Here is a 26,554-nt window from a genome sequence, read left to right as displayed (position 1 = left end):
GTGAACAGTCTGTTTTTGTGCTTTGAGCGAGATCAGGCTAGCAGCTTTTAAATCCTTATGTTCAGCAGCACAAGAAAACTGTAGGTCAGTAATCATATTTCGAGAGTGGTACTTCCAGCTCTGGTAGTCCTATTGAGTCACCAGAGAGGGAGGGAGGGAGAGAAGCAAACCGAAAAGTTGTTTTGTTTGTTCTGTCAGTTGAGTTGGTTCTGCACTCAGATGAGACTGGATACTGATTTTAATGGATCAGAATTGATCACTACAATGGAACATCTTAAATTTCAAAAACGTTGAAAGGGCAAATCAAACTGTAACCTTGAAGAGATATGCTTCCATTTCTAACCTTGGGTGATCCAAATGAGACAATTTTACTGATCACTCCATTTCAGAGTGCTGCTCTTTCATCAGGTGGTCGTGGACAATAAGATCATGATCACAGAATTTATAGCCAAAGGAGGCCACGGTCATGGAGATGTCCTTCACTGAACAATTTTAGATTTAATCTATTCATATTTTAGAACAGGCTTCTGTTCTTTGGTACGTTAATCCCAGAATTTGTTTTAAATTACCTTCAAGAATGTCATTTAAATGCAGAGCTTTTCAAACAACAATGTCAGTCTGACTCGATATTGGGACACAGACAGAATTCACACCTATTGTTAGAAAAGCTCTACATTTAAATGACATTCTGAAATGGCTGATCTTTAACATTGTTTCTGAATATATCAATGTAACTATTCTCATTGTTAAAGTCTGAAAGCATGTTCACTTTTTGGAAAGAGCTGCTGAAATCTTTCTGAAACTTGCATTGAAATGTGTGGAGTTAGGACACAGCCCAAGACAGGCTGTAAAGGATGAATGGCCTAATCCTAGTTTTGTGAAATTGATTCTGACTATGTAGAAATAAAGCACAGAAGCAAACCGTTCAGTCCAGGCAACCAAATATCCTAAATTAATCTAGTGACCCATTTGCCAGCATTTGGTCTATATCCCTCTGATTCTTTTCTATTCATGTCTCCAACCAGATGCATTTTTTTCTTCTTCAGCTAATTGAAGCTGGAGAAGCCTGAAATCTTTAAAGAATTTCCTGAATAAGAGTTTTTTTTCAAGATTTGGCTCAGTGGTGGATTTTCTGAAGCTTTGCTATTATAGTTTTCAGCTGAAAATGTGTTGCTGGTTAAAGCACAGCAGGTTAGACAGCATCTCAGGAATAGGAAATTCGACGTTTCGAGCATTCCTGATGAAGGGCTTATGCTCGAAACGTCGAATTTTCAGCTGTGATCTCCAGCATCTGCAGACCTCATTTTTTATTGTAGTTTTCAATTTGCCAAAAAAACTTTCAGTTGTTGTTGTCCAAGGCAGAGTAGATATTCATTTAAGATATAATTGAGATGTATATATTCTTTACAATGTTTTTCCATCATTACCAGTGATTGTCTATCATTTGGTACATTGAGCATCATCTTTTTGTGATTCAGCAGATCTGATTTGAAGTGAATTCTGCAAGATACTTTTGTATTTTATCTAACTTTGCTTTGTGTTAAAGATTTCCTTCGTGACATTTTAATTAAAACATCTCAATGTATAATGATGAAACAGCTAATTTATTCTAAAATTATTTCAATGAGTTGGTCGATTGCCAAATAATAGCTGCATAACTGTTGTAAATATTGACACCCAGGAAAGATATTTCCTTTGTAAAGATTTTATAAAATGATTGTATTTTCATGAAATAAAATTTAGTGTTTTATTAAATGGTTGAAAGTAACTTTGTACTTAATTGCTCCATTTGGGATTAAACATAGATTATTTTTATCGAAATCATATTCACAATTTATGGTGAGTGTATTAACAAACAAATGTTGCCATTTGCCATTGAATTGCCTTAAACACAATTTGAATAAGGGAGACATTGTGAATATTTATTTCGCATTTCTGAAATTCTCTGCCCTGCCATTGTAGTTGGTTAAACAAGATATTTATCCGTCCTCATAACTTTGAATTTCGTTTGATATTTCATTTGCTATTACTTTTGCCCAAATAACTTCAAATGCCAAAAGCTTATAAATAGGGCAACGTCTCTTCGAAATGTAGATTCATTTAGATATTACTGCGTCATTTTGCATATTAAGATATTCCTTTGAATGTGCCTCCATCCTTTTGAAATGTAATCTCGTCCATTTCAATCTATTTGCAGAAATAGCCCGTTAAATGTCCATGTCCCTTAAAAATGCAGATTTCCCGCTTCAGGGAGCAGCAGTTGTAGCGCGAGGTGGCTGTTGCTTGGTGACGGTGAGGCTCCCCCGGCCCCGCCCGTCCCCCCGTGCAGACGTCACGCGGGGGTGAAGGCGGTTGGGAGGAGAAGTCGCTCGAGCGGGGAAGCGGCGGCCGTTAGGAAAATGGCGCCGTGCGGCCCGGGGCAGACCCCCGTCACCGGTCACCGCCGCCTTCCTGGTGCAGCTGCTGTGTCACGGCCACACCGGCCGGCTGTACAGCAGGCAGGAGCCGGTGACCATTCTGGAGGCGGATGTTCCTCAGTCATTGAAGGGTCAGGACCTGTTGAGAATGGTTAGTGAAGTGTGTGGTAACTAAACCTTATTAACATGGAGATAGTTTGTAATTTGTCAAAGTATACATTTTATTATTTAGAGTGGGAGAGATGTACAGCACAGAAACAGACCCTTCGGTCCAACCCGTCCATGCCAACCAGATATCCTAAATTAATCCAGTCCCACTTGCCAGAACTTGGCTCATATCCCTCTAAACCTTCCTATACATATACCCATCCAGATACCTTTTAAATGCTTTAATTGTAGCAGCCTCCACCACTTCCTCGGGCAGCTCATTCCATACACACACCACCCTCTGCATGGAAACGTTGCCCCTTAGGTATGTTTTATATCTTTCTGCTCTCACCCTGAACCTAGGCCTTCTCATGCAGACCTTCATCCCCTACACTAGGGAAAAGACATAAGAAAGTTGAGCAGCAAGATAAGATGCAAAAGCCACAAAATATCGAGTCAGATGGGGAAAAAGTTGTGGTTCTACCTTTTGTTTTCTCCTCTTAGATTTTGAAGTGTCCAAATACCGTCAATAATACCAGCATCACCACTGAGCATATTGCATACGTTCCTCTGTGTCAACAAGTGTTGCACGTGTCCCTTGCTTTGGGTGTCACCCTTGTTCAGGACTGGGAGTGGGTGTTGGGAGAGCTGCAGAACAAGGGTGTGCTGGGAGCAGGGTGGTGAATTGGGGATAGGTGGAGACGGGTAGAGGGTACAAACTGGTTGGTCGGTGGGGGTGGGGAAAGGGAAGAACCTGGGAAGGGATTCGAGGAGTGGGGAAGGAGGTTATTTGAAAGTGGAGAACTCAGTGTTGAGTTCTCCAGGCTGTAGGCTTCCCAGATGGAAGATGTTGTGGTGTTCCTCCAATTTGTAGTTTTGGTTTGTTGTGGCAATGGAGGCGGCCTAACATGGTCATGTCAGAAAGGGAGTGGGAAGGGGAATTAAAATGGGTGTGATTGGGTGGTCCGGTCGGCCACTGCAGACCCAGCTGTGATGCTCGGCGAACCGTTCCCCACGTTTACCCTCTGTCTCCCGAAGACCACAATTGGCAAACACATGGCAAATATAGTACCCCAATGTGAAGTTAGAGCCTTTGCGGTGTTTTAAAAAAAAGCAGAAAAGAGGTGCATTGTTTAAATGGTGACATTGGGATATGGAGAAAGTGAGGACAGCAAATGCTGGACATCAGAGTCGGAAAGTGTGATGCTGGAAATGCTCTGCCAACATTCGATGAGCAGGAGAGTTGACGTTTCGGACACGGGCCCTTCATCAGGAATGACATATGGATGTACAAAGGGGCCTCAGTGTCCTTCTACAATGGTCAATGCCAGTTGTCAGGTGCAGTGAGCAATGCAAGTGGTATATTAGCAAGTGGAATTGATTCAGAAGTGGGGATGCCTGCCTGCAGTTAGGGGATCATTGAATATATTCAAGGCTGAGTTCATCTGATTTTTGAACTACAAAGAGGAGGATGTTATTGGGGGAAGGTGAGAAAATGGCTTTTAAGACCAGTACAGAACAGTTACAGAGATCATACAGCATCGAAACAGACCCTTCAGTCCAACTAATCCATGCTGACTATGTTCTCAAACTGAACTAGTCATACCTGCCTGTATTTAGCCCATATCCCTCTGAACCTTTCCTATTCATGTACTTATTCAAATGTCTTTTAAATGTTGTTACTGTACCTGCATCCACCACTGTGTCGGGATGTTCATTCCACACACAGACCACTCTTTTAAAAAAAAAATGCTGCCCCTCAAGCCTTTTTAAAATCTTTCTCCTCTCGCCTTCAAAGTTTGCTCTCTAATCTTAAAATCCCCACCATTCACTTCATCTTCCCCCTTCATGATTTTATAAATCTCTAAGGTTACCGCTCAACCTCCTGTGCTGCAGTGAGAAAAGTCCCAGCCTATCCACCTATATGTAGGTAGATTAATATCCAGTTATGTACGGGACTTTGGTGGAAAGTGGGAATTCATTGCACTGTAGGGATGAAAGCCTACCCTATCCAAACATTTCTCCTGGTGGATGAGACTAGGCCACATAATTTGGAGGACTGGATTTCGGACAGAGATGAGGAGGAACTATTTTTCCTGGATAGTAGTCAATCTATGGAATTCTCTGCCCAAGGAAGCAGTAGAGACCGCCTCATTAAGTATATTGTAGACACAGTTGGTTAGGGTTTTGCATGGTAGGTTAATTAAGGATAGTTGGGATAATGCTGGGAGGAGGAGCTGAGACGATAGATAGTTTTACCATTATCTTAATGAATGGCGGAGCAGGCTGGATGGGCCAAATAGCCTACTCCTATTACTATGAAACTATAACCCTGCATTTCCCATGGCTAACCCACCTAACCTGCACATCCCTGGACATGGGAAATTTAGCCTGGTCAATCCAAATCAAGGCTGGTGAGCAATGTAGTGATGTGGGAAATTAACATCAGAGAATGATAGAAAGGGACAAGGAGAGTAAATATACCAGCAATCAAAACTGGATTCTGAAGATCACAAAAATGGAAACAAAATGTGGTGTTTCTGCATGTGTGCTGCATTGTAACAAAAGTAAATGAATTGTCTGCACACATTGAAGAGAATAATTATGATCTGAGACTCCTTACAGAAACATGGCTTCAGGATGACAGGATTGGATCCTGAATATTAAAGGGGTAGTCAAATGGGAAGCTAGGTAAAGGTAGAGGGTTGCCACTACTAATCAAAGCACTGACCACAGGGTAGTCTGATGTCTGCTCTGATTTCAGGTTCTCATTTCTCTGTCCTCTGATCTCCCTGTTCCCACAGAATAAGATGTCAGTCTGTTCTCAGCTCTACAGGCTTTCTGCTGAAGCTTTGACCCCCACCCCCTCTTTTTACACCTTCTGGAACAATACAATATTCAGTCAGTCAATCAAAGCCCAATGCACACAAAAGTGTAGTCATAGCAGGGAGTCAAACAAGAAAAATGAAACAACATGAGAAATAAATAGGTGCTAGTGCTTAATGTCAGTTCATTAGGAAGCAAACCAGAAATAGGGCTCTCCCAGAATTCTGATTGTGCCCAACTTGAGGATTCTTTCTCCCTTACATCTAACTGTTAGTACCCAGCTCTGATTTACAACATTTACACCAGAAATGAAGCATCTTATCAAATAGAAGTAGACATGTACAGGACGGAAGTAGACTTTCTCTCTCTCTCATGCGCGCGTACACACACAAGTCCATGGGGGTGAATTTTTATTTGTAGATACATTCTATTTTGCTTCAAAATGTACAATCTGCAGACAGTCAATACATATAATATTTTGTAAATTTGACTTTGGAAATAGAACCAGTTTGATTCAAGGTTTGGACTCTGACCTCACACATTTAATGCATTGTCTGAGCTGAGATGTCCTCTTTTGTTACAAAACCTTAAGTTATGTTGAGAAGTGCCTTACAGGAAGTTGGAGATTTACATATTAATGAAGCCTGCAATCTATTTCAAAAGATGAAAGACTTAACAATCCAGGTTTGTTCAATATCTCATTTCAGTGGCAGGACACTGCAATGTTTTTCCATAAATTCTGTCCCTTATGATCTTATTCTCCACAACCACCTGATGAAAGAGTTTTGTGCCAAAAGCCAGTGCTTCCAAATAACTTGATGTTATGTGATTTTTAACTTTGTCCAGGTTAGGGTGGATTGGCCATGCTCAAATTACCCACAGTGCCCAGGGATGTCCAGGTTAGGTGCATTAGTCAGGGGTGAATGTAGAGAAATGGGGGTAGGGGAGTTACTTTCTGGAGGGTCAGGTGGATTCGTTGGGTCGAGTAACCTGCTTCCACACTGTGGGGATTGTCTGAAGAGAAGAGATTTCTGCAAACTATGCAGGGCAGCACAGGTGTCTCCATGTGAATTTGTGCGTGAGTGTGTTTTTGCATGTGTGCTTGCTTGGTGAAGTGAGTGTTATGGAGTATCAGTCAGTGCGAGGGTGAGTATTGAGGATGTGTGTGTGTGTGTGTGTCAGAGAGGGGTATGTGCATAAGAGAAGTGTGAATAAAAGCCAGGGATTGCATTTTGCTGAAACAAGGAAGGGCAAGAGGGTCTGCAGAGGCTGACCAGATGTCCCAGTCACCATCCATTTTAATTCCTCTTCCCTCTCCCTTTCTGACATGACCAGCTTTGGACTCCTTCATTGCCACAACGATCCAATCCACAAATTGGAGGAACAACACCTCATCTTCCACCTGGAGTTGTCTAATTTCTTCCCTCCCAGCCCCAACTCCCTTCAGAGCCTCTGCCCCTCCCATTCACTCTTCCCTGCCACCAACCAGATTCCTTCCTCCCATCGACCATCAGGTTGTACCCTCTATCTTCACCAATCCCCATTTCAACAGCTTTCCCCTGGCACCCCTTTATCTGCATCTTGTTCGACACCCATCCCCCATCCGGAAGAAGGATTACACCTGAAACGTCGACTTCTCCACCTCCTGATGCTGCCTGGCTTGCTGTGTTCTTCCAGCCTCCTGACTGTCTATATTGTCAATTGAGACACAGACCTGGACCAACTGTTCCAGAGTCTGCCCCCTTCCTGGATTCACTCCCTTTCCACTCAGTTGCTGCAAGTCAACAATTGAACCCCAGAATGAAAAATAAATTTAAAAAGTGGGTGAGTAATCTGAATCTGAAAATCACAAAGAAAAGAGAGTATTGTACTCACAGATGTTGGACAAAGGAAGAAAGTTGCAGTCTGGGGTGAAGCTCAATCTTCATTCAGAAGGAGGAGCAGCATCTGTAACCAAATAGACAGTCATAGATGTATGGCATAGAAACAAATCCTTCACTCGAACCGGTCCATGCGGAGCAGATATCCTAACCCAATCTAGTCCCACTTGCCAGCACCTGACCCATATCCCTCCAAACCCTTCCTATTCATAAACCCATCCAGATGCTTTTTAAATGTTGCAATTGTACGAGTGTCCACCACTCTCTCTGGCAACTTACTCCTTAACTGCACCCCACATTGCGTGGAAAAGTTGCCCCTCAGAACTCTTATGTCTTTCCCCTCTCACTGAAAACCTATGTCTCTGTAGCCCCCCCCCCCCCCACCCCCAGCCCAAACCATGCACTTCAAAGAATTTAGAAACCTCATCCTTTACGATGGATTCTAGAATTTTACCTACAACTGAGATTAGGCTAATTGGCGAGTAATTTTCCATCTTTTGTCTTGGTCCTTTCTTGAACAAAGGACTTACGACAGTGATTTTTCAATCACCTGGGACTTTCCCTGACTCCAGTGATTTTTGAAAGATTACAACCAACACCTCTGATAATTCTTCAGCCACGTCCCGCAGAACGCGAGGATGTAGCCATCAGAACCAGGAGATTTCTCAATCTTTAGACCTTTTAGCTTTTCTAGCACTTTCTCTTTTGTAATGGCTACCATACTCAACTCTGTCCCTTCACATTCCTTAATTGTTAGGACGTTACTCATGTCTTCCACTGTGAAGACTGACACAAAGTATTTATTAAGTTCTTCAGCTATTTCCTTATCGCCCAGCACTATCCTTCCTGCATCAATTTGGAGCAGCCCAATCTCTACTTTTGCCTCGTTTGTTTCTTAATGTATTGCAAAAAACAGCTTACCTTCATATTTGATCCTCTCCTTCCTTATTTCTCTCTTTGTTATCTTCTGTTTGTTTTTTGTAGTCTTCCCAAGCATTTGATTTCCCAGTGCTCTTGGCCACATTGTAGGTTCTCTCTTTTTCGTTGATACATTTCCTGACTTTCTTTGTCAGCCACGGCTGTCTTCTTCAACCCCCTCTCTCTCCTCCCTCCCCCCCCCCCCCCCCCCCCCCACATAATCTTACTTTTTTTTGGATGAACCTTTGTACTGTGTCCTCAATTACACCCAGAAATTCCTGCCATTGTTAATCTACTGCCTTCCCCACTAGGCTCTGCTTCCAATAAATTTTTGGCTGTTCTGCTCCCATTGCCCTTGTAATTACCTTTTAACTGTAATACCATTACATCCAATTCTACCATAGCATAATCACTGCCTCCGAAGTGTTCCTTTGCTTTAAGATTTTTTTTATAAAGTCTGGCTCATTACATAGCACTAAGAATTGAAATATGCTCAGTTAGGCCACAGTTGAGGACAGTGTGTAAGGGGCAAATGGCCTATTCCTAGTCTTGTGAAATTGGTTCTAGCTCTGGAGAAATAGAACCATTGAGTTGTAGAGCACGAAAACAACCGTTCGGTATGTGCTGACCAGAGAGCCTAAATTAATCTAGTCCCATTTGCCAGCACTTTGTCCATATCCCTCTAAAACTTCCTATTCATATACCTATCCAGATGTCTTTTAATTGTTGTATTTGTACCAGCCTCCACTATGTTCTCTGGCAGCTCATTAAGTTCACACACCAACCTATACGTGAAAAAGTTGCCCCTTGGGACCCTTTTAAATCTTTCCCCTCTCACCCAAAACTAATGGCCTCTTGTACTGGATTCCCCCGCCCCAGGGAAAAAAAAATTCTTTTTGTCCTATCCATGCCTGTCGTGACCTTTTAAACCTCCATAAGGTCATCCCTCAGCCTCCAATCCTCCAGGGAAAACAGCCCCAGCCCATACAGCCTTTCCCTGGAGCACAAACCCTCCAACCCTAGCTAAAAATCTCACAACACCAGGTTATAGTCCAACAGGTATAATTGGAAGCACACTAGCTTTCAGAGCGATGCTCCTTCATCAGGTGATAGTAGATCGATCGTAACACAGAATTTATAGCAAAAATTTACAGTGTGATGTAACTGAAATTATAACCCTAGCAACATTCTTGTAAGTAATTTCTGAACTCTTAAGTTTCACAACATCCTTCCTGATTAGTCAGTAATAGGCTGTGAACAATATTTTGTTTGGGTCGTAAGAGAGGGCTTTTCTTGAGGTGAATTAACTTTCACACTTTTGGTTCTAATCCTTGCAACCCTTTTAAATTTTTCCCCTCTCACCCTAAACCTGTGCCCTCTACTTTGGGATTACCCCTCCCCCTCGGAAGAGAAAAGCAAATGGAATGAGATGTGCAACCACAGGGAAAAGAAATTGTGGCTCCCGTCATTTTTACCCCAAATTGGCAATTGGACACAAGATCTGTCAGTAACAACTAGCGCCAACCGCAATTGGTCAGGTGGAGTAAGGTGCGCTCTGATTGGAGGGGGCCCAGATGACGCGCAATGGAAGAGGAGACGGAAAGAAGAAGAAAAACAAAGATGGTGGCTTCTCCCCGATGTGGACCTGCTGGTGTTTCTGAAGTGTGATGGCATGGGTAAAGCACTTGCCGCACTCAGGACAACTAAAGGGCCTCTCCCCGGTGTGGGACCGCTGGTGTATCAACTGGGCAGAGGACTGGGTAAAGCACTTCCCGCATTCACAGCAGCTCAAGGGGCTCTTCCCCCGTGTGGACCCGCTGGTGGGTCTGCAGGGTGGAGGAATCGCTGAAGCCTTTACCGCACTCTGGGCAGCTGACGGGCCTCTCCCCTGTGTGGACCCGCTGGTGGGAGGAATCACTGAAGGCCTTCCCGCACTTGGGGCAGGAGAGTGGCCTCCCCCCCGACCTTGTGGATTCGCTGGTGCCTCAGCAGGGCACTTGGGGCAGCTGAAAGGTCTCTCCCCTGTGTGGACCGGCCAGTGGGTCACAGCAGGACGGATGCCTGGGTAAAGCCCTTCCTGCACTCGAGGCAGCTGAAGGGCCTCTCACCGGTGTGACTGCGCCGATGAGTCTCCAGAGCAGACGGGGCACAGAAGCCTTTCCCACAGTTGCCACACTTCCATGGTTTCTTTACGGAGTGGGATTCCTCGGGTTTCTCTATGGCCAAAACTTCAGCTGCACACAAATGTGGGTACAGCCCCACCCTGCCGTGAATTCGTCTTTTCAGGCCGTATAACTGTTTCAGGATCCACACTCACTGCGCTGCAACGTAGGGTCTCTCATCCAGTCTCACGGATTCTGAAAATGTACTTGAGCAAGAAGCAAATGCTTTGCTCCTCTCACAGAATCACACTCAAAATTCGTTGCAGTCCCGATGTCCCAGTGTCACTGTCAGACATTGATGTGAAAGTGAGGATTGCAGATGCTGGAGAGTCAAGAGTTCAAAAGTGTGACGCTGGAAAAGCACTGTAGGTCAGGCAGCATCCGAGGAACAGAAGTCAATGCTTCGGGCACAAGGCCTTCATCTGTCGATTTTGAAATTTCCGTCTTCAGATCTTCAAATACTCTGTAAAAAGAGATTACAAAAGTCATTACACTCAGTTCAGGGTAACAATTCTGAACAAGTAATTCCACTTTCTGCGGAATATACTTTTCTTTTGTTATTCCACAAAATTGAAAGCACCATCCCACTCTCTCTCCGCCTCTGTTCTCACTTCGCTCTAATTCTCAAGGTGCTGATTCAGGATCTTACAGATGCAACCAACAGAGTCAGAGATGTACAGCATGGAAACAGACCTAACCCAGGGAAAAGACTTCGTCTATTTATCCTATACATGCCCCTCATAAATTTGTAAACCTCTATAAGGTTACCCCTCAGGCTCCAACACACCAGGGAAAACAGTTCCAGTCTGTTCAGCCTCTCCCTATAGCTCAAATCCTCCAACCCTGGCAACATCCTTGTAAATCGTTTCTGAACCCTTTCAAGTTTCACAATATCTTTTCATTGAAAGGAGACCAGAACTGCACGCCATATTTCAACAGTGGCCTAACTGATGTTCTGTACAGCCACAACATGACCTCCCAAGAGTTCAAAATTAACATGAAAGAAGCCTTCGATAAGCAATTGGTACTTAAAGTTTGACAAGGCACCGATGAAATGCATCCAACAATCTTGAAGGAAGGGACGATAGAAATTGTGGAAGCCATAATTTATCAGTCTTCCATGGACTTGGAGGTGGTGCCAGAAGATTGGAGAACTGCAAACATTGCAGCCTGGTTTCAGAAAGGTTGTAATGCTAATCTCAGCAATTATAGAGTCATAGAGATGTACAGCATGGAAACAGACCCTTCGGTCCAACCCGTCCATGCCGACCAGATATCCCAACCCAATCTAGTCCCACCTGCCAATTTAAATTTGGTGGAGAAGCTTCCAATAATACTTATTCTGGTGAAAATTAGTAGTCACATGGAGAAAGGTGGATTGAGTAGGAAGAGTCTGCAAGGTATTTCTGACAGGGACACTGCATTTAACTAACTTGTTGGAGATTTGTGAAGACGTTACAGGCTTGATAAGGATAACACTTCAGCTCTCTTCTTTGTTATCCTTCCTGGCTGTCTTGGGGAGCCTTGTACCCCTATAGCCTTGACATTTTCTGAATGGCGTGTTTTTGAGGCGATTAAAGCACCAAAGTGTGACTTCAGATTACTTGGCTACATTGGTGTCTCGGTTTTGCTATCCTATCTTTCCCATAAAGGCTGGCACTGACTGTGAGCAGGAGTCTGCTGGGCACCACCTTCATTAATCAAAAGGGAAAGAGCTATTGATTCAGCACCTCAGTAAATCTTTAAACAGTCTTAGCTCCTATGCACATGTTGGGATGCATGCAAGGAGATGTTTATATTTTGCTTCTGTACTTAGAATTCATAAATTGAAGCCAATGTACATTTAAAAAACATTCAAGATTAAAAGTACAGAGGAGATCAATATTATACAACAATCCAACAACCCGTCCCAAGACAACATGTGCCTGACCCTCACAAAGCTGGCGGCCGGTTGCCCGGGCAACCTGAGAGCTCCTTCGCCGGTGAAGTAAACACTGGGCCTGTGGGGCTTGTATTCGCGGCCTGCGGCCTCCCCCTAGGAGTTTATAAACTCCCCAGTCTCCCTCCTCCCGCGGTTCCCAATCCTACCCTGTCTCACTGTCTCCTCTCCCCGGGGGCAGGAGCCAGGTCTTGGCGCTCGGGCCTGGCGACCTCCCCGGGATGTTTCTGAAACCTGGTCCTGTTCTGAAGAAGGATCCCCGGACCTGAAACACGTCCTCACATTTCTCTCAACACGAGCTGCCGGACCTGCTCAGCTTTTCCAGCGGTTTCTGTTCTTGTTCCTTCAGCCGCCGGCGCCATTCCTCTCCCACACTCAGTCACACTGTCTTTGTCCGGCCGCGGGACCTACACTGCACATGCGCCAACACGCAGCGGGCGTGGTCCAAACAACGTCAACGTCATCGCCAACTGAGGGGGCGTGGTTAGGGGCTGTCCTCCAACCAATAGGGGACAATGGGGGTTGGTTTTCCCCGCCCCCAGCCTCCTGAAAGGTGTGTTGCTTTTTAATTTCCAGCCTGTTCAGGAATGTTACTCCAGACCTTTGGAAAGCTGAAACATCGGGAAACTTCCAGACACAAACAAAGGGATTTTAAAAAATGAATAGAAATAGGTCAGGTAAATTACGAAAGAAGCCTAGTATAAAATATCAAAAGGGTATGCCAAAGGGAACAGAGTCGCTAAAGTAAATGTTGGTTCCTTGGAAGATGAACCAGGTGAGTTAATAAGGGGAACACTGAAATGACAGAGCTGCTAAATCAATACTTTTCCTCAGTTTTCACGTTGGAGGACAGCAGGACCGTTCGTATTGGAATGAGCAAGTCAAAGGCTAGACAAAAGGTAGAACTTAAACAATCAACGTCGATAGGTACACTATTAGGATTGAGTGCAAACAAATCCCCTGGGCCTGATGGCCTACCCTCCTAGGGTACTAAAGGAAGTGACGGTGGAGATTGTGGATTCATTAGTTACAATATTCCCAAATTCCCTGGACCATGAGAAAGATTCATTAAGTTTATTTAATACAGAGATAGGCAGGTTCTTGATTGTCAAGGTGATCAAAGGACATGGGGAGAAAGCGGGAGAATGGAGTTAGAAACGTTTCAGCCATGATTGAATGGCTTCATTTCTGCTCCTATATCTTAAGATATTATGGTTCCAGTGGATTGGAAAAATGCTAATGTAATGCCTGTATTCAGAAAGGGAGACAGGCAATATGTGAAAAGTTGCAGACCAGTTAGTTTAACATCTGTTGTTGGGAAGGTGTTAGCGTCAATTATCAAGGAAGCAATATCAGGACGTTTGAAAAGTCAAAACTCTATCTATCAGAGTCAGCGTGGTTTTATGATGGGCAAATCAGATTTGACTAAGTTCTTCATAGATGATCAAAGTGGATAATAGGGATCCTGTAGTTCTAATATATCTGGCTTTTCAGAAGGCATTTGCTAAAGTGCCACTCAAAGCATTAATTCGCAAGGTTAGATCATGTGGGACATGGGGTGATTTATCAGCTTGGATAGGTGACTGGCTGATGGGCAGAAGACAGACAGTCTGAATTGATGACTTTTTTTCTGGATGGCAAGATGTAACTAGTGAGGTGCATAGGGTTGGGTCCTTGGACCCCAGCTATTTACAATCTACATTAGTGACATGGATACAGGGATAAAAGGCTCATTTGCCAAATTTGTGGATGACACATAAATAGACAGGATGGTAAGTTGCAATGAGGAAATACGAACCTTTCAAATGGATCTAGATAGGTTAGGAGAGTGGGTCAAAATGTGGCATATGGAGTTTAAGGTGGATAAGTGTGAGGTCATGCATTTTGGTCAAAAAAACACAGCAAAGCAACCTTTTTTCTAATAGAGGGTTTGGGATGATCTGGTGCAGAGAGATCTGGGTATCCTCATTAATGAGTCACAGAAAACTAGCATGCAGGTACAGTAGATAATAAAGTAAGTGAATGCAGCATTTGCTTTTATTGCTAAAGAAATAGAACATAAAGGGAAGGAAGTGTTGCTGCAACCAAACATAGCATTGCTGAAACTGCACCTGGAGGATTGTGCCCAGTTTTAAACTCATTTCCCCTTATATGGTTATGGTAGGGGATTTAACTTTCCAACAGAACTGCCCTAGGTTTAAGGGTTTAGATGGAGACGAATTTGTTAAGCGTGTTCAATAAAGATTTCTGATTTAGTATGTGGATATACCTATGGAGAAGGTGCAAAACTTGACCTACTCTTGGGAAATAAGGCAGGACAGCTGACTGAGGTGTCAGTGGGGGTGCACTTAGGGGCCAGCGACCATAATTACATTAATTTTAAAATAGTGATGGAAAAGGATAGACCAGATCTAAAAGTTGAAATTCTAAATTGGCGAATGTCTCGTTTTAACGTAATAGGCAAGAACTTTCCAAAGCTGTTTGGTGGCAGATGTTTGCAGGTAAAGAGACAGCTGGAAAATGGGAAGCCTTCAGAAATGAGATAAAGAGAGTCCAGAGACAGTATATTCCTGTTAGGGTGAAAGGAATGTCTGGTAGGTGTAGGGAATGTTGGATGACTGGAGAAATTGAGTGTTTGGTGAAGAAAAAGAAGCAAGCATATGTCAGGTATAGACAGGATACATTGTGTGAATCCTTAGAAGAGTATAAAGATAGTATGAGTATACTTAGAAGGGAAGTCAGGAGGACAAAAACTGGATATGAGATAACTTTGACAAATAGGGTTAAGGAGAACCCAAAGGGTTTTTACAAATACATTAAGGACAAAAGGGCCACTAGGGAGAGAATAGGGCACACCAAAGATGAGCAAGGCAGTCAATGTGTGGAACTACAGGAGATGGGGAGATACAAAGCGAGTATTTTGCATCAATGTTTACTCTGAAGAAGGACATGAAAAATATAAAATGTAGGGAAATAGATTATAACATCTTGAAAAATGTCCATATTACAGAGGAAGTGGTGCTGGATATCTTGAAACATGAAGATGGATAAATCTCCAGGACCTGATCAGATGTACCCGAGAACTCTGTGGGAGGCTACGGGAAGTGATCGTTGGGCCCCTTGCTGAAATATTTGCATCATTGATAGTCACAGGAGAGGTGACGGAAAACTGGAGGTTGGTTAACGTTGGTACCACTATTTAAGAACGTTGATAAGGAAAAGCCAGGGAACCTGACATCGGTGGTGGGCAGGTTGTTGGAGTGAAACCTGAGAGACAGGATTTACACATATTTGGAAAGGCAAGGACTGATTAGGGATAGGCGGCATGGCTTTGTGCATGGGAAATCATGTCTCACAAACTTGATTGAGTGCTTTGAAGAAGTAACAAAGAAGATTGATGAGGGCAGCAATGGACGTGATCTATATGGACTTCAGTAAGGTGTTTGACAAGGTTCCCCGAGGGAGACATGTTAGCAAGGTTAGATCTTATGGAATACAGAGAGAACTAGACATTTGGATACAGAACTGGCTCAAAGTTAGAAGAAGGTGGTGGAGGTTTATTTTTTAAACTGGAGGCTTATGACCAGTGGAGTGCCACAAGGATCGGTGCTAGGTCCACTACTTTTTGTATTTTTTATGCAAATGACTTGGATGTGAACATAGGATGTGTAGTTAGTAGGTTTGCTGATGACACCAAAATTGGAGGTGCAGTGAACAATGAGGAAGGTTACCTCAGATTACAATGGGATCTTGATCAGATGTACCAATGGGCTGAGGAGTGGCAGATGGAGTTTAATTTAGATGAATGCGAGGTGCTGCATTTTGGAAAAACAAATCAGAGCAGCACATCTACACTTAATGGTAAGGTTCGAGGGAGTGTTGTTGAACAAAAGAGACCTTGGACTGCAGGTTCACTCTTTGAAAGTGGAGTTGCAGGTAGATAGGATAGTGAAGGTGTTTGATATACTTTCCTTTATTGGTCAGAGTATTGAGTATAGGATTTGAGAGGTCATATTGTGGCTGTACAGGAGAATGTTTAGGCCACTTTTGGAATTAGTGTACAATTCTGGCATCCTTCCTCTTGGAATGATGTTGTGAAACTTGAAAGGGTTCAGAAAAGATTTACAAGGATGTTGCCAGGGTTGGAGGATTTGAGCTAGAGAGAGAGGTTGACTAGGCTGGGGCTGTTCTCCCTGGAGTGGAGGTGGCTGAGGGGTGACCTGAGGGGTTTATAAAATCATGAGAATCACGGATAGGGCGAATAGCCAAGGTATGTTCCCCCAAGGTGGAGTAGTCCAAAACTAGAAGGTATAAGTTTAAGATGAGAGGGGGAACAATTTAAAAAGGAACTAAGGGGCAACGTTTTAACGCAGAAGGTAGAGCGTGTATGGAATGTGCAGCCAGAGGTAGTGGTGGAGGTGGGTACAATTACAACATTTAAAAGGTGTCTAGATGAATAGTTCGGATTTAGAGGAATATGGAGCAAATGCTGGAACTTGGGACTGGGCCAGATTGGAACATCTGGTCGGCATGGATGAGTTGAACTGAAGTGTCTGTTTCTGTGCGGTGTGACTCTAGAAGGCTATAACTGCTATGACCGAAACTAGACCTTTTTACTGATAATGTTCCTGCTGGATTTTTTTAGTGTACCTAGTTTCAGTCGATTTCTGGTGGGTAAAATTGGCATACGTCCTGTATCCTGGAAATTCTGAAATATAAAAATAAATAATTCTCCTTGTGAATGGTACAATCCACACACCGTGATGTGAATGGTACAATCCTCCCCTTTCCTTTTGCTCCTCCACCTTCGAATGATGCAATCGTCCCCCTCTGAATGGTATAATCCTTTACTCCCCCACAGCCATTAAGGGTACAATTCTCCCAAGTCTCAATGGTACGATCCTTTCCACACCACCCCGAATGAATGGTACAATTCTCCCCCTGAGCTGGGATTCCCCAATCCCTTTCTGTTTCACGTTTCCGAAGCCTTTCCCATTTTGAAAACAGTCTCTGTTTCTGGTCTTCCCACCAAAGTGCATAACCTCAGACTTTATCACATTGTATTCCATCTGCCCCTTCTCTGACCATTCTCCTGGCCTGTCCCAGCACTCTCAGCATGGACCCCTTTGGAACTCCAAAGACCCCTTTATGCCAACTCTCTACCTTCTGCCAGTCAGTCAATCCTCGATCCGTGCCAGTACCTTGCTCCTACACCAGGGACTCTTACCTTACTTAGCAACCTCCCGCACAGCACCTTGTCAAAGGCCTTCTGGAAATCCAAATCGCTCACGTCCACTGGCTCTCCCTTTGTCTAACTTACTCATTACCTGCTCAAAGAATCCTAATAGATTTGTCAGACATGACCTCCTCTTGTCAAAGCCATGCAGACTCGGTGCTGTTTTAACATGCACCTCCACATACTTCTCACTCTCACCCTTCATAAAACCCTGTTAAGTTTACCCATTTTTACCATAAATGCATTGTTCTGCTCTTAAAAATGAATTCAAGTTTAAAGATTTCATATTATGTATGTACACTACCTTTGCCCCTCGTAATATTTTATCCTTCTGAAAAAGACCTTCTAAAAAGATTAGCACAAGTTATGAAACGGACTGTGTGACTGCATCAAGTAAAGGAATTAGTAAGAATGAGAAATGAGCAGTTAAATATCTAAACCCACCCATGCAATGGTCAAGAAGGCACAACAACGCCTTTTCTTCCTCAAGATGCTTAAGAAATTCGGCATGTCCATAATGACACTCACCAACATTTACAGATGCACCACAGAAAGTATTGAATCTAGGTGCATCACGCCCTGCTATGGCAACTGCTCTGCCCAGGACCAGAAGAAACTACAGAAGGTTGTGTGTACAGCACAGTCCATCACGGAAGCCAACCTCCCATCCATGGAATCCATCTGCACTTCTCGTTGTCGTGGAAAGGCTACCAACCTCAAAGACCCCTCCCACCCCAGGAATGATCTCCTGCACCATCTTCTGTCAGGCAGAAGATACAGAAGCTTAAACACACGCACCAACAGGTTCAAGAATAGCTTCTTCCCTGCCATTATTAGACTGCTGAATGGAGCTCTCCAATTTGAAATCTAATGTTGACCTTGCTTCTGTGCACCTCCTGTGCAGCTGTAACTCTGTCTACGCGCAGTATGACCTGCATGTCCTTGTTTGCTCAGATCTGACTGTACTGCTGTTAAAACAAAACTTTTGACTCTACTTAGGTACATAGCACAGTACAGGCCCTTCGACACTCGATGCAGTACTGGCCCTTTATCCTACTTTAGGATCAGACTGACTTACATACCCTTTATTGTACTAACTTTCATGTACCTATCCAAGAGTCGATTAAATGTCCCTAATGTATCTGACTCTACTACCACTGTTGACAGTGCATTTCACACAGCCATAACTATCTGAGAACCTACTCTGACATCTCCCCAAAACCTTCCTCCAATTACCTTAATATTATGCAGAGTGTGGGGTGCTGGAAAACCATAGCAGGTCAGGCTGCAGCCAAGGAGCAGGAGAATTGACGTTTTGGGCATAAGCCCTTCATCAGGAACAAGGCTTGTGGGCCAGGGGTGCTGAGAGATAAATGGAAAGTGGGTGAGGTTGGGGGAGAAGGTAGCTGAAAATGCCATAGGTAGATGAAGGTGTGTGTGTGTTGCGGGGGTGGTGGAGGAGGGGGGCAGATATATAAGACAAATGATGGACAGGTCAGAAGGGCAGCGCCGAGTTGGAGGCTTGGGATTGGGATAAAGTGGGGGAGGTGAGGAAACTGTTGAAATCCACATTTGGCCTGTGTGGGTGCAGGATCGCAAGGCAGAATATGAGGTGGTCCTCCTTCAGGCATCGGGTAGTAACGGTTTGGCGATGGATAGGTTGGAGAAGTGGGTGGAGCTGATAGATTGAAAAGTTGATGGACAGGTCAGGAGGGTGGTGCTGAGTTGAAGGCATGGGACTTGGATAAAGTGGGGGGTTGGGGGAGAAGAGGAATGATGTCTAGCATCTGCAGTCCTCATTTTCTCCTCAAAATTATAGACATTTGTAAGGGGCATGGATAGGGTGAATACCCAAGGTCTTTCCCCAGGTCGGGGAGTCCAGCACTGAAGGGGCATAGGTTGAAGGTGAGTGGGGAAAGGGACCTGAGGGGCCATATTTTCACGCAGGGGGTGGTGTGTGTATGGAATGACCTGCCAGCAGAAGTGGTGGAGACTGGTACAATTACAACATTTAAAAGGCATCTGGATGGGGATATGAATAGGAAGGGTACAGATGAACATAGGCCAAATGCTGGCAAATGGGTCACTAGATTCATTTAAGATATGGACTGAGGGGTTTGTTTCCGGCTCTACAACTCTATGACTATGTCTACATAGTTGAAACCAATTTCACAAAATGAGGAATAGGTCATTCACCCCTTCCAGCCTGTCCTGAGCTGTGGCCTAACTGCACATATTCCAGTGCAAGTTTCAGAAAGATTTCAGCAGCTCTTTTAAAAAATTGAAATGCGTTTAGACTTCAATGATGTTTCTGAATATATCATTTTAGCTATTCTCAATTTTAAAGATAAGACGTTCCCAGTGCTGCCAGTAACCTTTACAATGATGATGAAACGATGCAGTACCTGTACTCCATAAAAATTTATAATTTCTAACGATACAAGCTCCTCATTCACTGCTCCATCTGATACACGGCGTTAGAAACTTAGTGCAGGAGGCTGGAAGAAATGAGCAGCTTTAAATCAAAGACCATCTGGAGCTCAAAGCTTTTAATGAGAGTCTGAGCCCGGCAGTAAGTTCAGGTAATCTTTATTGTGACCCAACTTTGTTACAGCTTCAGATCTCCCCCAGCAAAAAGGGGGAGAGAAAGCAGCTGCTTTTTAAACAACTCAAGGTCAAAGCGCACACACTCCCCCTCCCCCCACCCCACCCCATTTTCTTTACTATCGGACAGCACAGAGTTGTCCCTTTGTAATTAGATCCTTGGTACAGCCTTAACCCGTGGGGCCGGGAATGGGGGCGGTGTGGAGTGAAACAGACTGCTGTGGGTCTGGAGTCATGTGTACGTCAGACCGGGTAAAGGATGCAGCTGGGACGACTGAGTGAATCCTTTCCCACAACAGCAGTTTCCTTCCCTAAAAAGGGCGTGAGTGAATCAGATTGGGGTTTTCTCCCCCACCCAACACCAGAAAATGGTTTCATCGTTAGATTCTGACCGAATTCCAATTCCACTATCTGCCGCGATGAGATTCAAACCCAACAGATCCCAGAACTGGGTGGATAGTCCAGTCGATAACGGCACTCGGCAGTCGCTGTCAGTCCCCCTGCGATGGCACATGAAGTCGCTGGTGGTTCCGGAGGTTGGAGGAGCGGGTGAAGCCCTTCCCACACTTGGGGCAGCTGAATGGCTTCTCCCCTGAGTGGACCCGCCGGTGGGTCAGTAGGTTGGAGGAATTGCTGAAGGCCTTGCCGCACTCAGAGCAGCTGAAGGGCCTCTCGCCCGTGTGGACCCGCCGGTGGGTCAGTAGGTTGGAGGAATTGCTGAAGGCCTTCCCACACTCGGAGCAACTGAACGGTCTCTCCCCCGTGTGGATCCGCTGGTGACTCAGCAAGTGGGAGGAATTGCTGAAGGCCTTCCCACACTCGGGGCAACTGAACGGCCTCTCCCCCGTGTGGATCCGTTGGTGCATCAGCAGGTGGGAGGAATTGCTGAAGGCCTTTCCACACTCGGGGCAACTGAACGGCCTCTCCCCCGTGTGGATCCGCTGGTGCCTAAGCAGGGCAGAGACCTGGGTAAAGGCCTTCCTGCACTTGGGACAGGAGAACGGCCTCTCCCCGGTGTGATTGCGCCGATGGATCTCCAGGTGAGACGGAACACGGAAGCCTTTCCCACAGTTACCACACTTCCACGGTTTCTCCATGTCCGAAGCTTCAGCCACAAACAAACACATGTACTGCCCCTCACTGCTGGGAATTCCTCTTTCCAGGCCGTATAACTGTCTCAGGCTCCACACTCAGTGCGCAGCAACAGTAGGGTCTCTCATCCAGTCCCACTGATAATGAAAATGTACTGAAATAGGAACCAAAAAGCTTTGCTCCTTCTCACAGAATTGTAATCAAAAGTTGTGGCTGCCCCAATCGATTGAATGACTGTCAGATATTGACGTGAAAATGAGGACCGCAGACGGGGGAGAGTCTGTGTTGAAAAGTGCGGCGCTGGAAAAGGGTGCAGGTCAGGCAGCATCCGAGGAGCAGGAGAGTCAACATTTCAGGCATAAGGCCTTCATCTGTTCATTGAGACTTCTTCAGATCTTCAAATACTCTGTAAAAAGAGATTACAAAAGTCATCACTGTCAGTGCAGGGTAGAAATTCAGAACAAGCAATTCTACTTTCTGTGGAACATCCTTTTCTTTTGTTAGTTCACAAAATTGAAAGCATCATCCCACTGCTCCTTCACCAGGTGGTTGTGGAGAATAAGATCATAAGGCACAGAATTTATGGAAAGACATTTGTGGCCTGCCACTGAAATGATATATTGAACAAACCTGGATTGTTAAGTCTTTCATCTTTTACAATGGATTACAGGTATCATTAATATGTAAATCCCAGAACTTCCTGTAAGGCACCCTCTCAAGATAACATAAGGCTTTATAACATAATGCAGTTCAGACAATGCATTAAAGGTATGAGGCTAGATTTTGTCAGTATCCCAATCTGGAGTCAGACTGGTTCTATTTCCAAAGCAGGAATTTATAAAGTATTATCTGGATTGACTGCCTGCATGAACTGCTGAGTCTCATCCACCAGCTGAAATGACTGGATAGGGAGGGCTTGATCCCCACAGTGCATTGAGTTCCCACTTTCCACCAAAATCCCAAATGTCCACACTCACTCAGTTGCTCTCTCACAAATGCAAGGTTTCTTCTGCTCCCGGGAAGCGCAAAACATCTATGAAACATCTATGGGTGGCACGGTGGCACAGTGGTTAGCACTGCTGCCTCACAGCGCCAGAGACCCGGGTTCAATTCCCGCCTCAGGCGACTGACTGTGTGGAGTTTGCACATTCTCCCCGTGTCTGCGTGGGTTTCCTCCAGGTGCTCCGGTTTCCTCCCATAGTCCAAAAATGTGCAGGTCAGGTGAATTCACCATGCTAAATTGCCCATAGTGCTAGTTGCAGGGGTAAATGTAGGGGAACGGGTCTGGTTGGGTGCGCTTCAGCAGGTCGATGTGGACTTGTTGGACCGAAGGGCCTGTTTCCACACTGTAAGTAATCTAATCTAATCACGAAAGTTGCTTTGACAGTCCAGTCTTCACAACCACACTTCTGCTTTCACCAAGACAATTAGAGTCATACAGCATGGAAACAGACCCTTTGGTCAAACTCGTCTGTGCCAAACAGATATCCAAAATTAATCCAGTCCCATTTGCCAGCATGTGGCTCTTACGGTTCCTGTTCATGTATCCAACTAGGTGCGTTTTAAATATAATTGTATCAACCTCCACCACTTCCTCTGGCAGTTCATTCCATACATGCACCACCCTCTGTGTGAAAAAAATTGCTCCTCAGGTCTCATTCAAATCATTCCCCTCTCACCTCAAACATATGCCCTCTAGTTTTGGCCTCCCTGACCCTGGGGAAAAGACCTTGGATATGCATCCTATCCATGCCTGTTATAAACCTCTATAAGGCTGCCCTCAGCCTCTGATGCTCCGGCAAAAATATCCCTCACCTAATCAGCCTTTCCCTGTAGTTCAAACCCTCCAAGCCTCGCAACAGCCTTGTAAATCTTTTCCAACCCCTCTCAAAGTTTGAAAGTTCTATCCTAAAGCAGGGAGACCAGAACTGGACGTACTATTCCAAAAGAGGCCTAACCAACGTACAGCTACAACAATACCTCCCAACACCTATACTCAATGCTCTGACCAATAAAGGAAAGCATACCAAACACCTTCTTCACTATCCTGTCTACCTGCGACTCCACTATCAAGGAACTATGAACCTGCACTCCGAGGTCTCTTTGTTCTGCAACACTCCCCTTCACTGTACCAGTCCTGTCTGGATTGTTTGACCAAAATGCAAAACCTCACATTTCTCTAAATTAAACTCCATCTGCCACTCCTCAGCCCACTGGTCCATCCAATCAATTCTAATTTATAGTCAATTCTGCTTCCTCTCTTATTCCCTCAAAGCTAAAAGTCTCCATCCCACACACTCTCCCTCTCTTCTCATTTTGTTGAGCCTAATCCCTGTTGTATCTCATCCTGAAGGGTCTAGGTGATGCTGATTAACAGGCCTACACTCAGGGGAAATCTAATTGAAACATACGGAATACTGTACAGCCTGGACAGAGTGAACGTTGGGAAGATCTTTCCATTGGGAGGAGAGACTAAGGCTCAAGGCACAGTCTTAGAGTAAAGGGAAGACCCTTTACATTGGAGATAAGGAGAAATGTCTTCAGCCAGAGAGTAATGAATCTATGGAATTAACTGCCACAGAAGGCTGTGGAGGCCAGGCCACTGAGGATATTTAAGACTGAGATAGATAGGTCCTTGAGTATCAAGGGGATCGAGGGTTATGGGGAAAAAGCAGGAGAACGCAGATAAGAAACTTAATAGCCACGATCGAATGGTATGAGCAGACCCAATGGGCCGAAAGGCCTAATTTCTGCTCCTATGTCTGATGGTCTCTTGCTGTCCTAGACACAAAACTGCATGAATCCAGGTAAGAATCTGTTAATCCATTTATAAAAATTAGAATCAGTCTGACCATTGTGGTACAGACAGCCTCACACAGGGAAACTCACACCTTCAATACATTATCTGGGACAATGTGACACCAATTGGGAATGTAACATTTTTAAAAAAATTTGCTATTCACATATGAAAGAATGACCATGTTGGTTTCAGTTCTCAAAGATGAGAAACTTAACATCCAGGTCACTCCAGCCTATCACCCTCACCGTGACCTCCTTCCACCTATCCCACCTCCATCGCCCCTCCCCCAAGTCCCTCCTCCCTACCTTTTATCTTAGCCTGCTTGGCTACTCTCTCTCATTCCTGATGAAGGGCTTATGCTCGAAACGTCGAATTCTCTATTCCTGAGATGCTGCCTAACCTGCTGTGCTTTAACCAGCAACACATTTTCAGCTGTGATCTCCAGCATCTGCAGACCTCATTTTTTACTCGAAGACTTTTTCAATATATAATTTCAGTTACATCACACTGTAAACCTTTGCTATAAATTCTGTGTCTTACAATCTTATTCTCCACAACCACTTGTGGAAGGAGCAGCGCTCTGAAAGCTAGTGCTTCCAAATAAACCTGTTGGACTATAATCCTGTGTTATATGATTTTTAACTTTGGACACAGAGCGTGAGAATTGGGAGCAGGAGTTGGCCAATTGGTCTTTTGAACCTGGACCAGCATTGAACAGACCATAACTGGATATGAATCTACCCAAATCTAGGTGGATAAGCTGGGACTTTCTTCACTGGAGCACAGGAAGTTGGGAGGTGACCATACAGAGGTTTATAAAATCATGAGAAGTATACATGAGGTGAATGGCAGGTGTCATTTCCCTCAGGTGGGAGTTTCAGGATTATGCAGCAAATTGTGAAAAGTGAGAGGAGAAAGGTTTTGAAAAGATTTGAGGGGCACCTTTTTTTTAAAAATACAGTGGTTCATGTGTGGGATGAATGTCCAGAGGAAGTGGTGGATGCCGGTATAGTTACTTTTAAAAGACATTTGGTTAAGTACATGAATAGGAAAGGTTTGGAGGGATATGGGCCAAACACTGGCAAGTAGGACTAGATTAGTTTGTGAATATAGTCAGCACGGACTAGTTGGACTGAAAGGTCTGTTTACGTGCTGTGTGACTGTAACTGTTCTCTACTGGTCTTAAAAACATTTTCTTGCTTTCCCCCATAAACATCCACTTCATTGTTGCTCAAAAATCAGATGAACTCAGCCTTGAATGTATTCAATGACCCCTAACTGCAGGAAGACATCCCCACTTCTGAACACAATTCCTCCTGTTAATATACCACTTGCCTTGCTGATTGCTTGCTGCACCTGTCTGATAACTGGCAGTGACTGGTGTAGAAAGACACTGAGCCCCCTTTCTACATCCACATATCATTCCCTATTCCCTTGGGCCCAAAACATCGACTATCCTGCCTCTCGGATGCTGTCTGGCCTGCTGTGCTTTTTCAGCGCCACACTTACCGACTTTAATCTCCAGCATCTGCAGATCTCACTTTCTCCACGTCTCAGTATATCACCATTTAAATAATACAATTCCTTTCTGCTTTTTCCCCCCACAGTAAAGGCTACAACTTCACATTGTTGTATTCTATTTCTCACGTATTTTCCAATTGTGATCTTCTCTACGTTGGGGAGACCGAGCATAAAGTTGGGAACGGTTTGCCAAGCATCGCAGACAGGTCTACAGAGGTTGACGGGACCTCCCAGTCACCACACATTTTAATTCCCCTTCCCACTCCCTTCCTGGCCGTATAGACGTGCAGCAACGTTTCCAGAGTCTGTCCCCACCCCGATTCACTCCCTTTCCTTTCAGTTGCTGCAAGTCAACAATTGAAGCCTTGAATTTTAAAAAAATGGAAAAGATGGCGAGAAAACAGCGACCTGTACTCACAGATATTGGACAGAGGAAGGAAGTTGGATTCTGGGGTGAAGCTCGATCTTCTTTCAGAGAAACAGCAACAGCTTCAGAAGCTCATGGTCAAACTTCCTCATTCAGACAATGGGGTGACTCTGATTGTCGGGAGGACTAGACTCTTTCCGGTCCTCCAGTACTTCCTATTGGTCAATCAAAAGAAGATCGCGCGCCTTTTTTGGCGGACTGTGATGAGCGTACCTGGTGTTTTGCTGACACCGGAAAACATGCGCAGTATGTTCTTTTAAGATGTTGATGTTACTGACAGATTTTAAGTGTCCAAATGCCAAAATGAAGAAAAGGAGTAGAGTCACAATATTTTTTCCCCCGTGGTTCGACATCGTATTGCTTTTGCATTTTGTCTCGCTGCTCAACTTTTGTATGTCTTTTCCCCTTGTTGAGACAGTCTCCCCGTGAACTGACTGGGCAGAGCTTTAACCAGTTACACTGACTGAGAGGGTCTCCCCGTGAGCTGACTGTGGGAAGGAGCTTTAACCAGTTACACAGACTGAAGAAACATTACACTATTCGCAGGAGGGAGTGACTATACACGTTTCCTGAGTGTGATCACAC

At 44.5% G+C, this 26,554-nt stretch overlaps 1 long non-coding RNA gene and 1 pseudogene across 1 annotated transcript; both read right to left on the bottom strand.

The window, feature by feature from the left end:
• Nucleotides 1–1,789: 1,789 nt before the first annotated feature.
• On the bottom strand, nucleotides 1,790–8,369 carry LOC132808372 (uncharacterized). The gene is made up of 3 exons (XR_009642074.1): nucleotides 8,192–8,369; nucleotides 7,266–7,337; nucleotides 1,790–2,556 (listed from the first exon to the last, which is right to left on the bottom strand). It is a non-coding gene; the product is annotated as an uncharacterized LOC132808372 (long non-coding RNA).
• Nucleotides 8,370–8,421: 52 nt separating this feature from the next.
• Nucleotides 8,422–26,047, bottom strand: LOC132808378 (zinc finger protein 239-like; annotated as a pseudogene).
• Nucleotides 26,048–26,554: the final 507 nt, after the last annotated feature.

Source organism: Hemiscyllium ocellatum, assembly GCF_020745735.1.
Source record: "Hemiscyllium ocellatum isolate sHemOce1 chromosome 27 unlocalized genomic scaffold, sHemOce1.pat.X.cur. SUPER_27_unloc_5, whole genome shotgun sequence".
Taxonomy (NCBI): Eukaryota; Metazoa; Chordata; class Chondrichthyes; order Orectolobiformes; family Hemiscylliidae; genus Hemiscyllium; species Hemiscyllium ocellatum.
Note: the sequence above shows the minus strand (reverse complement) of the source record. Positions and strands in the feature narration are given on the sequence as shown.